A 5,268-nucleotide genomic window follows, 5' to 3' on the forward strand; every position below is an offset into this window, starting at 1 on the left:
ATCAGAGGAAGCTTCCACTAGGAAGTGGCAATTAAGAACTAAAAGATGAGCAGGAATTAACTAGGTGAAGTGAAATTCTGGGGAAAATAAGGGAAGTACTTTTTTTCTCATGAAACATTGGGAACTTCTAGTTTATTAGATTTTTCATTGAGATAACAAAAAAATAAATGATTACTTGGAAAATGTGCAATTTTATTTCAGAGATGAAAAATTTGTGAATGTGTCAAAAATAACACTTATACAACAGTTAGATGAGAGTCAGGATACCACCTGGTTTAATATTTACAGATAAAAAGACTGGAGACCTAAGATATTTTACTCCGTGCTCTAGTTGTAATAGGTTAATTTCAAACAGTGCTAGAGTTAAAAAATACAATGCAGGCATTCTGATTACTAATTCAATATTGATTCCTCTCCTTAGAATAGTCTTAAATTAGTTGGACAACTCTAAACAACATTAAAAAATGTATAGTTTTTACATTTATTTATGAATATACCTGTGCATATATATGACCCCCCTTTTATATTTATTGTTCTATTACATGAATGGCAAAAATATTGTTCAGTTTTAAGTTTGTCTGAATTAAAACCTGAATGTTAATGGTTGAAAAAGCAAACAAACTTAATATCTTAGATGTTTATTTACAGTTGAAAGCATGGTTTAATTTTCCTTGTTCAGTGATCATGAATAATATGCACTATTCTTATTTTTGTTTCATCTATTTGCTGGGCTAAGTATGAATGTGATTAACACAGCAGTTCTGTCTATGCTGCTTAAGGTAAGACATTGCTTTCAATATTTATAGTTTAAACTTGGATTGCTTGAAGTTTACAAAATTGGATACAGTGATTTCACGGACTCACTGTCAGTTAACAATCATATTTTAGAATTAATTAGGTTAAATTAAAGGTGTAAAATTGATACATCTGTTGTAGTATTGAAGAAGTTATTGCTTTTTCCTGTAAACTAATGGCCCTTATTTTTACTTCATCTGAAGTATACTATATAATTTATTATATTAATGTATAAAAATAACACAATAAATTGATTCCACTGTGTTTTCATATCAAGAGTCAATGAAAAGTAAATCAATGTAAAGAGACTGTTACAAAAGAAAGAGCCTAAGTAAATTACTGCTTCAAATTCAAGGATTGAACCACATTCATTTAAATAATATTTATTTAGGACATACTTTGTGACACAATGTGATAGATATTATGCCAATAGCAATAATGAAAAGAAACATAAGAACTTCAGTATCTATCGATTTCCTATTCTCGTGAACTTCAATCTATCGTGAGAAAAGAGACAATATAGAAAATAAATAACTAAAGCATCATCTGTTGTTAAATGGTGGTAAGTTTCCTTAAAGAAACATAAACCAAGAAAGAAGAATGAATATCAAGAAAGATTTGATGGTTTTAAAAGGGGTGGGAAGAAAGGCCATATTTAGAGAGTAAGATTGAAATAAAATGAAAAATAGGTGAGGGAATGAGGCACGTGTGTATCTGAAGAAAATCTATACAGGAAGAGGCAACAACAGATGCAAAGGTCCTGAGGTGAGATAGTGTTTACAGAGTTCAAGAAATAACAAGGAGAAGAGGTACATGTCTGGAGAAGAGTGACTAAGGTAGTGATAACAGAAGGGCAGAAAGTTGAAGAGGGAAAAATGTCTGACATTTGACCATTGTAAAGGCGTTAGCCTCTACTATGGTAGAAGGTGTTGCAGTAGAATAACTCTTACTACTACTCTGGTAGAAGGTGCTTGCAGGGTTTTGCACAGAGAAGTGACATGATCTGATTTTTCTTTTTTCTTTTTCTTTTTTTTTTAACCAGGGGAAAGCGTGAACACAGTCCCCCACTACCACAAATTATGCAGTCAAGTTTCCCACATTTGGGGAAATCGCAGGGGTCAGCACATCTGGAGTGCAACGGATAAGCCTCGCCCTGGGAAAACCACCTTTGTGATCATGGTGTCTCCCCTGCCTGGTAAGTATGATCTGATTTTTCAAGGTCACTCTAGATGCTGAGTCAAGAATAGACTAGAGTGAGGCAAGGTTAGCTGTAGGATAGTAAGAAGACTACCACAGTGATCCCAGTGTGAAATGCTAGTGCTTTGGACTTAGCAGTGAAAGAAAATTGATGAGATTCCGTATACATTTACAGTGAGATCATATAAAGAATTTGCTCACACATTGTGTGAGTGATAAAAGGAACAGAAAGGAATCCAAACTGACTCCAAGATTTTTAACTTAAATAACTAGAAGGATGGAGTTGCCATTATCAGGCATGAGGAAGACTGATGAGCAGGTTTAGAAGGCAAAATGAATAGCTGAGATTTATTCATGTTAAGTGCAAAACGTCCCTTAACCATCCAAGTGGAGATGTTGAGTAAGCAGTTGCATGAGAGTATGTAGTTCAAAGAAGTCCAGTTTGGATTTATAAATTGTAAAATTGTTGACTCAGATAATACTTTTAAAGCTTTCTGACACCAAGGTTGAAGGCTAGAAAGAGAAAAGTTCTGACGACTATGGATGACAACAGTCCTGCATTAGAAGTTGAGAATATGAGAAGGAACTAGCAAAATTACAGATTACAAAGATAGTGAGTGTAAATGTGGTTCCATGTAATGAAGTTATTTTTAAATGTTTCCAGGAGGAAAGGATGAACATTGTCAAATACTTCTTATATATTAAGAAGGGTGAGCATAAGCATAGAGAAGCTGACCACCATATTGAGCAATGTGTAGATCATTTATGATCTGATGAAAGTGATTTTGGAAAAATAGTGGTTAAAAACTCTGACTGGAGTAGGTTTAAGAGCCATTAGGAAGAAAAACGGTGGAGATAGTACATGCACAGAACTTTCAAGAACTGTGATACATAAATGGAGAGAGAAAAATGATGTGGCATGTGGAGAAAGTAGCTGCATCAAAATACATTTTTAAACCCGGCATAAATATCAGCATATTTGTGGAATCAATAGAAGAAATCAGTAGGGAGGGAAAATGATGATGTGGGAGATAGGAATTTCTGGGACAATGGCATTGAGTAAGTAACACATGAGGAATACTATGCAAGTATACAAGCTGTCCTATCTTGTGCACATGGAAATCATATTCATAATAGGAAGGAAGGTTGAAGGTAGCTGGGAAAGTGTAGGTGAGTAGATGTCATGGAGTGTGCTTGTGGATGTACTTCAAGCTAGGCTTTAATTTCTCAGTGTAATTTTTTTAAAAGACTATAAATGGAGAAAAAGAATGGAGGGGAGGAGTGAAATGTTAGATACAGGAAAGGTATGAAATAGTTGTTATGAAAGTGAGAATAAACAGACTAGGAGAAAATAGTATGATTACTGGGAAAAATTAAGAGCCCACCTGATCAGTCACCATGATAGTGTCTTTTTTTTCATTTATGTTTAGCTACTCAAATGTAAAGGCGAAATAGGGGTAGAACTAGATTTAACCAAAATTGTGGTTTTGCAGGAGTACAAGGAAGTGAATGTAAAAGGGAAAAGTGAACTGAGGGTGTAAATAAGCAAGAGATTTAATGACTGACCATGGATTATTAAATTGGGGAGAGAAGTTAAGATCAGAGAAAGGTGGTAGGATTTGTAGATTATAGAAACAGATGCAGAGTAAGATATGTTGGAGTCACGATTCTACAAGAAGTAAATGGGAAAGATAGGATGTGGTGGTTGAAAAGTTAAATGCTTAAGTGCTACTGGTAACAAGTTTTAGAGGATAACCATGGGAGGGAGTGGCTGATGCAGGTGGCAGAAATTTCTGTAGGAGAGAAAGCTAATGGACAAAAAGGCCAGGATTTGGGATATTATCTATGTGGACATTGAAACTAAGAAATTTGACAAGAGCCAAGATGTAATACCTTCAAATAATAAGTGACCTGGGGATTAATGGATGATTATATAATACAGATGGTAATCATATGTCTGATAATATAATATTAAAAGCTCAGAATTAAGGAGAAAGGTCAGTAAATGGTTGCAAAGGTTCAATGAGGTGAGAGGAGAAAACTTAATTACTTATAATTTTAACAGAAGAAGGGGTGTGGAGCAGTACCAGAGGTATGATAATTAAGTTTATTTCTTTTTCTATGATACTCTGATAAACTTATGCATTGTAATATGTTTCATTGAATGTCCTAATTTATAAAGTACCTATTCTCTAGAATATATTTTCTTCAATTGGCTGCTAATAATAAATATGATTAAGTTGTCATTTACCGATCTATAACATAACAAAAGCAAGAAAAAGTAATGACTAAGAAACATTCTCAAGATATTTAACTGGTATACAACCAATGATCTATTCTTTGCTTGGATGAAATATAAATATTTAGTAATATGTTATGAAAACATACCTTAAGAGTATATATAATGTTTAATAGTTGTATCTTTACTTAAAATAAAGCAAGCCAAGGGTTAAGAAGACTATATTGAAATGGATTTTTTATCTTAACTTTTGTGACTTTTTGAGGGCAGAAGGATTTATAACTTTCTACTCTTAACTGCTTTTTGGTATAGGTTTCCCTGCTAAACACAAAAACCCACACATGTGTGTGCCAGCTTATACATGCAAATCCCCAGATGTTAAAATATCTCTTGTTGTGCAACCAGAAATTGGCTACCTTCCCTTTGTTTGATGTGTCCAGCCAACCACCTGAAGGACATATAACAACCTTATTGATAGAGTATCTTAAGGGGCACATGAAACACACAAATGTCGTTAAGCTCAAATAATTGTATAAATATTTTCTTCAATAAGAAAATAAATTTTGACACTTTTAGAAATTTTTACTTTTAAAGAAGATGGTCCAGGTAGTATTTTCAACATAAAGATATGCTATATCCAAGTCCCCAAACACAATAAAGACATCAAAACCAAAATCTAATAGTCTTATTTAATTTTGACTAACGCAACTTCTTAGAGGGTTTTCTTCACGAAATATATAGGCATTCCATGTTTTTATATAAAAACTTCATTATCTCTTCGCAAAATGACCCAACCAACATTTTGCTGGCAACTTTCAACCTATGAAAGTCATTTCAGATGACACTACGAAAGTAGAATTGTGGTTTATACAATAAAACAAATAAACCAAACACTTCTCAGCATATGTATCTTTCAGACTAAAAAACTGGTTCAAAGCCAAGAGTGACAGGATGGTTATGTCATAATATAATAATAATACAACCATTGTCTAGAAGCATTTACTTACAAATCTAATTTTGCTTTTACTCTGGGTAAA

General features: G+C 33.4%; 1 non-coding gene across 1 annotated transcript; it reads right to left on the minus strand.

Moving 5' to 3' along the window:
* Positions 1-1,834: 1,834 nt before the first annotated feature.
* LOC116556823 lies at positions 1,835-1,998 on the minus strand. Its single transcript, XR_004271180.1, has one exon. It is a non-coding gene; the product is annotated as a U1 spliceosomal RNA (small nuclear RNA).
* Between the last annotated feature and the right edge of the window lie 3,270 nt (positions 1,999-5,268).

Source organism: Sapajus apella, unplaced genomic scaffold (assembly GCF_009761245.1).
Source record: "Sapajus apella isolate SASKATOON/1434 unplaced genomic scaffold, GSC_monkey_1.0 scaffold17, whole genome shotgun sequence".
Lineage (NCBI taxonomy): Eukaryota > Metazoa > Chordata > Mammalia > Primates > Cebidae > Sapajus > Sapajus apella.